General features: G+C 44.3%; 11 non-coding genes across 11 annotated transcripts; all 11 read right to left on the bottom strand.

The window, feature by feature from the left end:
* Positions 1-89: 89 nt before the first annotated feature.
* trnak-cuu (transfer RNA lysine (anticodon CUU)) lies at positions 90-162 on the bottom strand. The gene has a single exon. It is a non-coding gene; the product is annotated as a tRNA-Lys (tRNA).
* Positions 163-607: 445 nt separating this feature from the next.
* Positions 608-680, bottom strand: trnak-cuu (transfer RNA lysine (anticodon CUU)). The gene has a single exon. It is a non-coding gene; the product is annotated as a tRNA-Lys (tRNA).
* A 445-nt stretch (positions 681-1,125) lies between these two features.
* On the bottom strand, positions 1,126-1,198 carry trnak-cuu (transfer RNA lysine (anticodon CUU)). Its single transcript has one exon. It is a non-coding gene; the product is annotated as a tRNA-Lys (tRNA).
* Positions 1,199-2,161: 963 nt separating this feature from the next.
* Positions 2,162-2,234, bottom strand: trnak-cuu (transfer RNA lysine (anticodon CUU)). Its single transcript has one exon. It is a non-coding gene; the product is annotated as a tRNA-Lys (tRNA).
* Positions 2,235-4,233: 1,999 nt separating this feature from the next.
* trnak-cuu (transfer RNA lysine (anticodon CUU)) lies at positions 4,234-4,306 on the bottom strand. The gene has a single exon. It is a non-coding gene; the product is annotated as a tRNA-Lys (tRNA).
* Positions 4,307-4,751: 445 nt separating this feature from the next.
* trnak-cuu (transfer RNA lysine (anticodon CUU)) lies at positions 4,752-4,824 on the bottom strand. The gene has a single exon. It is a non-coding gene; the product is annotated as a tRNA-Lys (tRNA).
* Positions 4,825-6,812: 1,988 nt separating this feature from the next.
* Positions 6,813-6,885, bottom strand: trnak-cuu (transfer RNA lysine (anticodon CUU)). Its single transcript has one exon. It is a non-coding gene; the product is annotated as a tRNA-Lys (tRNA).
* A 2,516-nt stretch (positions 6,886-9,401) lies between these two features.
* trnak-cuu (transfer RNA lysine (anticodon CUU)) lies at positions 9,402-9,474 on the bottom strand. The gene has a single exon. It is a non-coding gene; the product is annotated as a tRNA-Lys (tRNA).
* Positions 9,475-10,437: 963 nt separating this feature from the next.
* Positions 10,438-10,510, bottom strand: trnak-cuu (transfer RNA lysine (anticodon CUU)). The gene has a single exon. It is a non-coding gene; the product is annotated as a tRNA-Lys (tRNA).
* A 963-nt stretch (positions 10,511-11,473) lies between these two features.
* On the bottom strand, positions 11,474-11,546 carry trnak-cuu (transfer RNA lysine (anticodon CUU)). The gene has a single exon. It is a non-coding gene; the product is annotated as a tRNA-Lys (tRNA).
* Positions 11,547-12,509: 963 nt separating this feature from the next.
* trnak-cuu (transfer RNA lysine (anticodon CUU)) lies at positions 12,510-12,582 on the bottom strand. The gene has a single exon. It is a non-coding gene; the product is annotated as a tRNA-Lys (tRNA).
* Positions 12,583-13,388: the final 806 nt, after the last annotated feature.

Here is a 13,388-nt window from a genome sequence, read left to right as displayed (position 1 = left end):
CGTCAGCAATGCAGGGTGGCAAGCCTGCTCGAAAGTCCAAGCGGATGGCTGTTTGCAAAGTGAGTTCGTGCTTCGGAAGTGAAAAGATTCGCCCAACGTGGGGCTCGAACCCACGACCCTGAGATTAAGAGTCTCATGCTCTACCGACTGAGCTAGCCAGGCACTTCAACAGTGATAATTACTTGGTCTGAATATCGTATAGCTCTGTTTGAGCAAAATATGGTGATCAGTGAGAATGTTGTTAATGGATCCTGTGGTGCATTCGGTTAGCGTGTTGTACTTATACAGCAGTATGCAGTAAATTGATGTCACGGTTGTGAGTTTGAGCCTCAGCAGATGCAAGTATTTTTCTTGAACCTTCTGCCTGTCTATTTCTTGTCGAGAAAAGGAGCATTGCTTCAAACCATTTAGGAGGACGTTTCATTGGTAATAGGTCTGTCATTGAGATAAAAGGTCAGAGTGAAGGTATAGCTAGGATTCAAATCCATAGTCTTCTGTAAAACCAGCTATGCCTGACAAGTCAGCAATGCAGGGTGGCAAGCCTGCTCGAATGTCCAAGCGGATGGCTGTTTGCAAAGTGAGTTCGTGCTTCGGAAGAGAAAAGATTCGCCCAACGTGGGGCTCGAACCCACGACCCTGAGATTAAGAGTCTCATGCTCTACCGACTGAGCTAGCCAGGCACTTCAACAGTGATAATTACTTGGTCTGAATATCGTACAGCTCTGTTTGAGCAAAATATGGTGATCAGTGAGAATGTTGTTAATGGATCCTGTGGTGCATTCGGTTAGCGTGTTGTACTTATACAGCAGTATGCAGTAAATTGATGTCACGGTTGTGAGTTTGAGCCTCAGCAGATGCAAGTATTTTTTTTGAACCCTCTGCCTGTCTATTTCTTGTTGAGAAAAGGAGCATTGCTCCAAACCATTTAGGAGGACGTTTCATTGGTAATAGGTATGTCATTGAGATAAAAGGTCAGAGTGAAGGTATAGCTAGGATTCAAATCCATAGTCTTCTGTAACACCAGCTATGCCTGACACGTCAGCAATGCAGGGTGGCAAGCCTGCTCGAAAGTCCAAGCGGATGGCTGTTTGCAAAGTGAGTTCATGCTTCGGAAGTGAAAAGATTCGCCCAACGTGGGGCTCGAACCCACGACCCTGAGATTAAGAGTCTCATGCTCTACCGACTGAGCTAGCCAGGCACCTCAACATTTAAAATAACTTGGTCTGAATATCGTACAGCTCTGTCTGAGCAAAATATGGTGATCAGTGAGAGTGTTGTTAATGGATCCTGTGGTGCATTCGGTTAGCGTGTTGTACTTATACAGCAGTATGCAGTAAATTGATGTCACGGTTATGAGTTTGAGCCTCAGCAGATGCAAGTATTTTTCTTGAACCTTCTGCCTGTCTATTTCTTGTCGAGAAAAGGAGCATTGCTTCAAACCATTTAGGAGGATGTTTCATTGGTAATAGGTCTGTCATTGAGATAAAAGGTCAGAGTGAAGGTATAGCTAGGATTCAAATCCATAGTCTTCTGTAAAACCAGCTATGCCTGACAAGACAGCAATGCAGGGTGGCAAGCCTGCTCGAATGTCCAAGCGGATGGCTGTTTGCAAAGTGAGTTCGTGCTTCGGAAGAGAAAAGTGTCACCCAACGTGGTGCTCAAACCCACGTCCCTGAGATTAAGAGTCTAATGCTCTACCGACTGAGCTAGCCAGGCACCTCAACAGTGATAATTACTTGGTCTGAATATCGTACAGCTCTGTTTGAGCAAAATATGGTGATCAGTGAGAATGTTGTTAATGGATCCTGTGGTGCATTCGGTTAGCGTGTTGTACTTATACAGCAGTATGCAGTAAATTGATGTCACGGTTGTGAGTTTGAGCCTCAGCAGATGCAAGTATTTTTCTTGAACCTTCTGCCTGTCTATTTCTTGTCGAGAAAAGGAGCATTGCTTCAAACCATTTAGGAGGACGTTTCATTGGTAATAGGTCTGTCATTGAGATAAAAGGTCAGAGTGAAGGTATAGCTAGGATTCAAATCCATAGTCTTCTGTAAAACCAGCTATGCCTGACAAGTCAGCAATGCAGGGTGGCAAGCCTGCTCGAATGTCCAAGCGGATGGCTGTTTGCAAAGTGAGTTCGTGCTTCGGAAGAGAAAAGATTCGCCCAACGTGGGGCTCGAACCCACGACCCTGAGATTAAGAGTCTCATGCTCTACCGACTGAGCTAGCCAGGCACTTCAACAGTGATAATTACTTGGTCTGAATATCGTACAGCTCTGTTTGAGCAAAATATGGTGATCAGTGAGAATGTTGTTAATGGATCCTGTGGTGCATTCGGTTAGCGTGTTGTACTTATACAGCAGTATGCAGTAAATTGATGTCACGGTTGTGAGTTTGAGCCTCAGCAGATGCAAGTATTTTTCTTGAACCCTCTGCCTGTCTATTTCTTGTTGAGAAAAGGAGCATTGCTTCAAACCATTTAGGAGGACGTTTCATTGGTAATAGGTCTGTCATTGAGATAAAAGGTCAGAGTGAAGGTATAGCTAGGATTCAAATCCATAGTCTTCTGTAAAACCAGCTATGCCTGACAAGTCAGCAATGCAGGGTGGCAAGCCTGCTCGAATGTCCAAGCGGATGGCTGTTTGCAAAGTGAGTTCGTGCTTCGGAAGAGAAAAGATTCACCCAACGTGGGGCTCGAACCCACGACCCTGAGATTAAGAGTCTCATGCTCTACCGACTGAGCTAGCCAGGCACTTCAACAGTGATAATTACTTGGTCTGAATATCGTACAGCTCTGTTTGAGCAAAATATGGTGATCAGTGAGAATGTTGTTAATGGATCCTGTGGTGCATTCGGTTAGCGTGTTGTACTTATACAGCAGTATGCAGTAAATTGATGTCACGGTTGTGAGTTTGAGCCTCAGCAGATGCAAGTATTTTTCTTGAACCCTCTGCCTGTCTATTTCTTGTTGAGAAAAGGAGCATTGCTTCAAACCATTTAGGAGGACGTTTCATTGGTAATAGGTATGTCATTGAGATAAAAGGTCAGAGTGAAGGTATAGCTAGGATTCAAATCCATAGTCTTCTGTAACACCAGCTATGCCTGACACGTCAGCAATGCAGGGTGGCAAGCCTGCTCGAAAGTCCAAGCGGATGGCTGTTTGCAAAGTGAGTTCGTGCTTCGGAAGTGAAAAGATTCGCCCAACGTGGGGCTCGAACCCAAGACCCTAAGATTAAGAGTCTCATGCTCTACCGACTGAGCTAGCCAGGCACTTCAACAGTGATAATTACTTGGTCTGAATATCGTATAGCTCTGTTTGAGCAAAATATGGTGATCAGTGAGAATGTTGTTAATGGATCCTGTGGTGCATTCGGTTAGCGTGTTGTACTTATACAGCAGTATGCAGTAAATTGATGTCACGGTTGTGAGTTTGAGCCTCAGCAGATGCAAGTATTTTTCTTGAACCTTCTGCCTGTCTATTTCTTGTCGAGAAAAGGAGCATTGCTTCAAACCATTTAGGAGGACGTTTCATTGGTAATAGGTCTGTCATTGAGATAAAAGGTCAGAGTGAAGGTATAGCTAGGATTCAAATCCATAGTCTTCTGTAAAACCAGCTATGCCTGACAAGTCAGCAATGCAGGGTGGCAAGCCTGCTCGAATGTCCAAGCGGATGGCTGTTTGCAAAGTGAGTTCGTGCTTCGGAAGAGAAAAGATTAGCCAAACGTGGGGCTCGAACCCACGACCCTGAGATTAAGAGTCTCATGCTCTACCGACTGAGCTAGCCAGGCACTTCAACAGTGATAATTACTTGGTCTGAATATCGTACAGCTCTGTTTGAGCAAAATATGGTGATCAGTGAGAATGTTGTTAATGGATCCTGTGGTGCATTCGGTTAGCGTGTTGTACTTATACAGCAGTATGCAGTAAATTGATGTCACGGTTGTGAGTTTGAGCCTCAGCAGATGCAAGTATTTTTTTTGAACCCTCTGCCTGTCTATTTCTTGTTGAGAAAAGGAGCATTGCTCCAAACCATTTAGGAGGACGTTTCATTGGTAATAGGTATGTCATTGAGATAAAAGGTCAGAGTGAAGGTATAGCTAGGATTCAAATCCATAGTCTTCTGTAACACCAGCTATGCCTGACACGTCAGCAATGCAGGGTGGCAAGCCTGCTCGAAAGTCCAAGCGGATGGCTGTTTGCAAAGTGAGTTCGTGCTTCGGAAGTGAAAAGATTCGCCCAACGTGGGGCTCGAACCCACGACCCTGAGATTAAGAGTCTCATGCTCTACCGACTGAGCTAGCCAGGCACTTCAACAGTGATAATTACTTGGTCTGAATATCGTATAGCTCTGTTTGAGCAAAATATGGTGATCAGTGAGAATGTTGTTAATGGATCCTGTGGTGCATTCGGTTAGCGTGTTGTACTTATACAGCAGTATGCAGTAAATTGATGTCACGGTTGTGAGTTTGAGCCTCAGCAGATGCAAGTATTTTTCTTGAACCCTCTGCCTGTCTATTTCTTGTTGAGAAAAGGAGCATTGCTTCAAACCATTTTGGAGGACGTTTCATTGGTAATAGGTATGTCATTGAGATAAAAGGTCAGAGTGAAGGTATAGCTAGGATTCAAATCCATAGTCTTCTGTAACACCAGATATGCCTGACACGTCAGCAATGCAGGGTGGCAAGCCTGCTCGAAAGTCCAAGCGGATGGCTGTTTGCAAAGTGAGTTCGTGCTTCGGAAGAGAAAAGATTCGCCCAACGTGGGGCTCGAACCCACGACCCTGAGATTAAGAGTCTCATGCTCTACCGACTGAGCTAGCCAGGCACCTCAACAGTGATAATTACTTGGTCTGAATATCGTACAGCTCTGTTTGAGCAAAATATGGTGATCAGTGAGAATGTTGTTAATGGATCCTGTGGTGCATTCGGTTAGCGTGTTGTACTTATACAGCAGTATGCAGTAAATTGATGTCACGGTTGTGAGTTTGAGCCTCAGCAGATGCAAGTATTTTTCTTGAACCCTCTGCCTGTCTATTTCTTGTCGAGAAAAGGAGCATTGCTTCAAACCATTTAGGAGGACGTTTCATTGGTAATAGGTATGTCATTGAGATAAAAGGTCAGAGTGAAGGTATAGCTAGGATTCAAATCCATAGTCTTCTGTAACACCAGCTATGCCTGACACGTCAGCAATGCAGGGTGGCAAGCCTGCTCGAAAGTCCAAGCGGATGGCTGTTTGCAAAGTGAGTTCGTGCTTCGGAAGAGAAAAGTGTCACCCAACGTGGGGCTCGAACCCACGACCCTGAGATTAAGAGTCTCATGCTCTACCGACTGAGCTAGCCAGGCATATCAACATTAATAATTACTTGGTCTGAATATCGTACAGCTCTGTTTGAGCAAAATATGGTGATCAGTGAAAGTGTTGTTAATGGATCCTGTGGGGCATTCGGTTAGCGTGTTGTACTTATACAGCAGTATGCAGTAAATTGATGTCACGGTTATGAGTTTGAGCCTCAGCAGATGCAAGTATTTTTCTTGAACCTTCTGCCTGTCTATTTCTTGTCGAGAAAAGGAGCATTGCTTCAAACCATTTAGGAGGACGTTTCATTGGTAATAGGTATGTCATTGAGATAAAAGGTCAGAGTGAAGGTATAGCTAGGATTCAAATCCATAGTCTTCTGTAAAACCAGCTATGCCTGACACGTCTGCAATGCAGGGTGGCAAGCCTGCTCGAAAGTCCAAGCGGATGGCTGTTTGCAAAGTGAGTTCGTGCTTCGGAAGAGAAAACGTAGGGCTCGAACCCACGACCCTGAGATTAAGAGTCTCATGCTCTACCGACTGAGCTAGCCAGGCACCTCAACAGTGATAATTACTTGGTCTGAATATCGTACAGCTCTGTTTGAGCAAAATATGGTGATCAGTGAGAATGTTGTTAATGGATCCTGTGGTGCATTCGGTTAGCGTGTTGTACTTATACAGCAGTATGCAGTAAATTGATGTCACGGTTGTGAGTTTGAGCCTCAGCAGATGCAAGTATTTTTCTTGAACCTTCTGCCTGTCTATTTCTTGTTGAGAAAAGGAGCATTGCTTCAAACCATTTAGGAGGACGTTTCATTGGTAATAGGTATGTCATTGAGATAAAAGGTCAGAGAGAAGGTATAGCTAGGATTCAAATCCATAGTGTTCTGTAAAACCAGCTATGCCTGACAAGACAGCAATGCAGGGTGGCAAGCCTGCTCGAATGTCCAAGCGGATGGCTGTTTGCAAAGTGAGTTCGTGCTTCGGAAGAGAAAAGATTCACCCAACGTGGGGCTCGAACCCACGACCCTTAGATTAAGAGTCTCATGCTCTACCGACTGAGCTAGCCAGGCACCTCAACAGTGATAATTACTTGGTCTGAATATCGTACAGCTCTGTTTGAGCAAAATATGGTGATCAGTGAGAATGTTGTTAATGGATCCTGTGGTGCATTCGGTTAGCGTGTTGTACTTATACAGCAGTATGCAGTAAATTGATGTCACGGTTGTGAGTTTGAGCCTCAGCAGATGCAAGTATTTTTCTTGAACCTTCTGCCTGTCTATTTCTTGTCGAGAAAAGGAGCATTGCTTCAAACCATTTAGGAGGACGTTTCATTGGTAATAGGTCTGTCATTGAGATAAAAGGTCAGAGTGAAGGTATAGCTAGGATTCAAATCCATAGTCTTCTGTAAAACCAGCTATGCCTGACACGTCAGCAATGTAGGGTGGCAAGCCTGCTCGAAAGTCCAAGCGGATGGCTGTTTGCAAAGTGAGTTCGTGCTTCGGAAGAGAAAAGATTCGCCCAACGTGGGGCTCGAACCCACGACCCTGAGATTAAGAGTCTCATGCTCTACCGACTGAGCTAGCCGGGCATATAAACATTAATAATTACTTGGTCTGAATATCGTACAGCTCTGTTTGAGCAAAATATGGTGATCAGTGAAAGTGTTGTTAATGGATCCTGTGGTGCATTCGGTTAGCGTGTTGTACTTATACAGCAGTATGCAGTAAATTGATGTCACGGTTGTGAGTTTGAGCCTCAGCAGATGCAAGTATTTTTCTTGAACCTTCTGCCTGTCTATTTCTTGTCGAGAAAAGGAGCATTGCTTCAAACCATTTAGGAGGACGTTTCATTGGTAATAGGTATGTCATTGAGATAAAAGGTCAGAGTGAAGGTATAGCTAGGATTCAAATCCATAGTCTTCTGTAACACCAGCTATGCCTGACACGTCAGCAATGCAGGGTGGCAAGCCTGCTGGAAAGTCCAAGCGGATGGCTGTTTGCAAAGTGAGTTCGTGCTTCGGAAGAGAAAAGATTTGCCCAACTTGGGGCTTGAACCCACGACCCTGAGATTAAGAGTCTCATGCTCTACCGACTGAGCTAGCCAGGCATCGCAACATTAATAATAACTTGGTCTGAACATCGTACAGCTCTGTTTGAGCAAAATATGGTGATCAGTGAGAGTGTTGTTAATGGATCCTGTGGTGCATTCGGTTAGCGTGTTGTACTTATACAGCAGTATGCAGTAAATTGATGTCACGGTTGTGAGTTTGAGCCTCAGCAGATGCAAGTATTTTTCTTGAACCTTCTGCCTGTCTATTTCTTGTCGAGAAAAGGAGCATTGCTTCAAACCATTTAGGAGGACGTTTCATTGGTAATAGGTATGTCATTGAGATAAAAGGTCAGAGTGAAGGTATAGCTAGGATTCAAATCCATAGTCTTCTGTAAAACCAGCTATGCCTGACAAGTCAGCAATGCAGGGTGGCAAGCCTGCTCGAATGTCCAAGCGGATGGCTGTTTGCAAAGTGAGTTCGTGCTTCGGAAGAGAAAAGATTCCCCCAACGTGGGGCTCGAACCCACAACCCTGAGATTAAGAGTCTCATGCTCTACCGACTGAGCTAGCCAGGCACTACAACAGTGATCATTACTTGGTCTGAATATCGTACAGCTCTGTTTGAGCAAAATATGGTGATCAGTGAGAATGTTGTTAATGGATCCTGTGGTGCATTCGGTTAGCGTGTTGTACTTATACAGCAGTATGCAGTAAATTGATGTCACGGTTGTGAGTTTGAGCCTCAGCAGATGCTAGTATTTTTCTTGAACCCTCTGCCTGTCTATTTCTTGTTGAGAAAAGGAGCATTGCTTCAAACCATTTAGGAGGACGTTTCATTGGTAATAGGTATGTCATTGAGATAAAAGGTCAGAGTGAAGGTATAGCTAGGATTCAAATCCATAGTCTTCTGTAACACCAGCTATGCCTGACACGTCAGCAATGCAGGGTGGCAAGCCTGCTCGAAAGTCCAAGCGGATGGCTGTTTGCAAAGTGAGTTCGTGCTTCGGAAGAGAAAAGATTCGCCCAACGTGGGGCTCAAACCCACGACCCTGAGACTAAGAGTCTCATGCTCTACCGACTGAGCTAGCCAGGCACTTCAACAGTGATAATTACTTGGTCTGAATATCGTATAGCTCTGTTTGAGCAAAATATGGTGATCAGTGAGAATGTTGTTAATGGATCCTGTGGTGCATTCGGTTAGCGTGTTGTACTTATACAGCAGTATGCAGTAAATTGATGTCACGGTTGTGAGTTTGAGCCTCAGCAGATGCAAGTATTTTTCTTGAACCCTCTGCCTGTCTATTTCTTGTTGAGAAAAGGAGCATTGCTTCAAACCATTTAGGAGGACGTTTCATTGGTAATAGGTATGTCATTGAGATAAAAGGGCAGAGTGAAGGTATAGCTAGGATTCAAATCCATAGTCTTCTGTAAAACCAGCTATGCCTGACAAGTCAGCAATGCAGGGTGGCAAGCCTGCTCGAAAGTCCAAGCGGATGGCTGTTTGCAAAGTGAGTTCGTGCTTCGGAAGAGAATGTGTCACCCAACATGGGGCTCGAACCCACGACCCTGAAATTAAGAGTCTCATGCTCTACCGACTGAGCTAGCCAGGCATATCAACATTAATAATTACTTGGTCTGAATATCGTACAGCTCTGTTTGAGCAAAATATGGTGATCAGTGAAAGTGTTGTTAATGGATCCTGTGGTGCATTCGGTTAGCGTGTTTTACTTATACAGCAGTATGCAGTAAATTGATGTCACGGTTATGAGTTTGAGCCTCAGCAGATGCAAGTATTTTTCTTGAACCTTCTGCCTGTCTATTTCTTGTCGAGAAAAGGAGCATTGCTTCAAACCATTTAGGAGGACGTTTCATTGGTAATAGGTATGTCATTGAGATAAAAGGTCAGAGTGAAGGTATAGCTAGGATTCAAATCCATAGTCTTCTGTAAAACCAGCTATGCCTGACAAGTCAGCAATGCAGGGTGGCAAGCCTGCTCGAATGTCCAAGCGGATGGCTGTTTGCAAAGTGAGTTCGTGCTTCGGAAGAGAAAAGATTCGCCCAACGTGGGGCTCGAACCCACGACCCTGAGATTAAGAGTCTCATGCTCTACCGACTGAGCTAGCCAGGCACTTCAACAGTGATAATTACTTGGTCTGAATATCGTACAGCTCTGTTTGAGCAAAATATGGTGATCAGTGAGAATGTTGTTAATGGATCCTGTGGTGCATTCGGTTAGCGTGTTGTACTTATACAGCAGTATGCAGTAAATTGATGTCACGGTTGTGAGTTTGAGCCTCAGCAGATGCAAGTATTTTTCTTGAACCCTCTGCCTGTCTATTTCTTGTCGAGAAAAGGAGCATTGCTTCAAACCATTTAGGAGGACGTTTCATTGGTAATAGGTATGTCATTGAGATAAAAGGTCAGAGTGAAGGTATAGCTAGGATTCAAATCCATAGTCTTCTGTAACACCAGCTATGCCTGACACGTCAGCAATGCAGGGTGGCAAGCCTGCTCGAAAGTCCAAGCGGATAGCTGTTTGCAAAGTGAGTTCGTGCTTCGGAAGAGAAAAGTGTCACCCAACGTGGGGCTCGAACCCACGACACTGAGATTAAGAGTCTCATGCTCTACCGACTGAGCTAGCCAGGCATATCAAAATTAATAATTACTTGGTCTGAATATCGAACAGCTCTGTTTGAGCAAAATATGGTGATCAGTGAAAGTGTTGTTAATGGATCCTGTGGTGCATTCGGTTAGCGTGTTTTACTTATACAGCAGTATGCAGTAAATTGATGTCACGGTTATGAGTTTGAGCCTCAGCAGATGCAAGTATTTTTCTTGAACCTTCTGCCTGTCTATTTCTTGTCGAGAAAAGGAGCATTGCTTCAAACCATTTAGGAGGACGTTTCATTGGTAATAGGTATGTCATTGAGATAAAAGGTCAGAGTGAAGGTATAGCTAGGATTCAAATCCATAGTCTTCTGTAAAACCAGCTATGCCTGACAAGTCAGCAATGCAGGGTGGCAAGCCTGCTCGAATGTCCAAGCGGATGGCTGTTTGCAAAGTGAGTTCGTGCTTCGCAAGAGAAAAGATTCGCCCAACGTGGGGCTCGAACCCACGACCCTGAGATTAAGAGTCTCATGCTCTACCGACTGAGCTAGCCAGGCACTTCAACAGTGATAATTACTTGGTCTGAATATCGTACAGCTCTGTTTGAGCAAAATATGGTGATCAGTGAGAATGTTGTTAATGGATCCTGTGGTGCATTCGGTTAGCGTGTTGTACTTATACAGCAGTATGCAGTAAATTGATGTCACGGTTGTGAGTTTGAGCCTCAGCAGATGCAAGTATTTTTCTTGAACCCTCTGCCTGTCTATTTCTTGTCGAGAAAAGGAGCATTGCTTCAAACCATTTAGGAGGACGTTTCATTGGTAATAGGTATGTCATTGAGATAAAAGGTCAGAGTGAAGGTATAGCTAGGATTCAAATCCATAGTCTTCTGTAACACCAGCTATGCCTGACACGTCAGCAATGCAGGGTGGCAAGCCTGCTCGAAAGTCCAAGCGGATGGCTGTTTGCAAAGTGAGTTCGTGCTTCGGAAGAGAAAAGTGTCACCCAACTTGGGGCTCGAACCCACGACCCTGAGATTAAGAGTCTCATGCTCTACCGACTGAGCTAGCCAGGCATATCAAAATTAATAATTACTTGGTCTGAATATCGAACAGCTCTGTTTGAGCAAAATATGGTGATCAGTGAAAGTGTTGTTAATGGATCCTGTGGTGCATTCGGTTAGCGTGTTTTACTTATACAGCAGTATGCAGTAAATTGATGTCACGGTTATGAGTTTGAGCCTCAGCAGATGCAAGTATTTTTCTTGAACCTTCTGCCTGTCTATTTCTTGTCGAGAAAAGGAGCATTGCTTCAAACCATTTAGGAGGACGTTTCATTGGTAATAGGTATGTCATTGAGATAAAAGGTCAGAGTGAAGGTATAGCTAGGATTCAAATCCATAGTCTTCTGTAAAACCAGCTATGCCTGACAAGTCAGCAATGCAGGGTGGCAAGCCTGCTCGAATGTCCAAGCGGATGGCTGTTTGCAAAGTGAGTTCGTGCTTCGCAAGAGAAAAGATTCGCCCAACGTGGGGCTCGAACCCACGACCCTGAGATTAAGAGTCTCATGCTCTACCGACTGAGCTAGCCAGGCACTTCAACAGTGATAATTACTTGGTCTGAATATCGTACAGCTCTGTTTGAGCAAAATATGGTGATCAGTGAGAATGTTGTTAATGGATCCTGTGGTGCATTCGGTTAGCGTGTTGTACTTATACAGCAGTATGCAGTAAATTGATGTCACGGTTGTGAGTTTGAGCCTCAGCAGATGCAAGTATTTTTCTTGAACCCTCTGCCTGTCTATTTCTTGTCGAGAAAAGGAGCATTGCTTCAAACCATTTAGGAGGACGTTTCATTGGTAATAGGTATGTCATTGAGATAAAAGGTCAGAGTGAAGGTATAGCTAGGATTCAAATCCATAGTCTTCTGTAACACCAGCTATGCCTGACACGTCAGCAATGCAGGGTGGCAAGCCTGCTCGAAAGTCCAAGCGGATGGCTGTTTGCAAAGTGAGTTCGTGCTTCGGAAGAGAAAAGTGTCACCCAACTTGGGGCTCGAACCCACGACCCTGAGATTAAGAGTCTCATGCTCTACCGACTGAGCTAGCCAGGCATATCAAAATTAATAATTACTTGGTCTGAATATCGAACAGCTCTGTTTGAGCAAAATATGGTGATCAGTGAAAGTGTTGTTAATGGATCCTGTGGTGCATTCGGTTAGCGTGTTGTACTTATACAGCAGTATGCAGTAAATTGATGTCACGGTTATGAGTTTGAGCCTCAGCAGATGCAAGTATTTTTCTTGAACCTTCTGCCTGTCTATTTCTTGTCGAGAAAAGGAGCACTGCTTCAAACCATTTAGGAGGACGTTTCATTGGTAATAGGTATGTCATTGAGATAAAAGGGCAGAGTGAAGGTATAGCTAGGATTCAAATCCATAGTCTTCTGTAAAACCAGCTATGCCTGACAAGACAGCAATGCAGGGTGGCAAGCCTGCTCGAATGTCCAAGCGGATGGCTGTTTGCAAAGTGAGTTCGTGCTTCGGAAGAGAAAAGATTCGCCCAACGTGGGGCTCGAACCCACGACCCTGAGATTAAGAGTCTCATGCTCTACCGACTGAGCTAGCCAGGCACTTCAACAGTGATAATTACTTGGTCTGAATATCGTACAGCTCTGTTTGAGCAAAATATGGTGATCAGTGAGAATGTTGTTAATGGATCCTGTGGTGCATTCGGTTAGCGTGTTGTACTTATACAGCAGTATGCAGTAAATTGATGTCACGGTTGTGAGTTTGAGCCTCAGCAGATGCAAGTATTTTTCTTGAACCCTCTGCCTGTCTATTTCTTGTCGAGAAAAGGAGCATTGCTTCAAACCATTTAGGAGGACGTTTCATTGGTAATAGGTATGTCATTGAGATAAAAGGTCAGAGTGAAGGTATAGCTAGGATTCAAATCCATAGTCTTCTGTAACACCAGCTATGCCTGACACGTCAGCAATGCAGGGTGGCAAGCCTGCTCGAAAGTCCAAGCGGATGGCTGTTTGCAAAGTGAGTTCCTGCTTCGGAAGAGAAAAGTGTCACCCAACGTGGGGCTCGAACCCACGACCCTGAGATTAAGAGTCTCATGCTCTACTGACTGAGCTAGCCAGGCATATCAACATTAATAATTACTTGGTCTGAATATCGTACAGCTCTGTTTGAGCAAAATATGGTGATCAGTGAAAGTGTTGTTAATGGATCCTGTGGTGCATTCGGTTAGCGTGTTGTACTTATACAGCAGTATGCAGTAAATTGATGTCACGGTTATGAGTTTGAGCCTCAGCAGATGCAAGTATTTTTCTTGAACCTTCTGCCTGTCTATTTCTTGTCGAGAAAAGGAGCATTGCTTCAAACCATTTAGGAGGACGTTTCATTGGTAATAGGTATGTCATTGAGATAA

The sequence above is a fragment of the Salvelinus fontinalis genome, unplaced genomic scaffold (assembly GCF_029448725.1).
Source record: "Salvelinus fontinalis isolate EN_2023a unplaced genomic scaffold, ASM2944872v1 scaffold_2097, whole genome shotgun sequence".
NCBI lineage: Eukaryota > Metazoa > Chordata > Actinopteri > Salmoniformes > Salmonidae > Salvelinus > Salvelinus fontinalis.
This window is presented reverse-complemented; position numbering and strand designations above follow the sequence as displayed.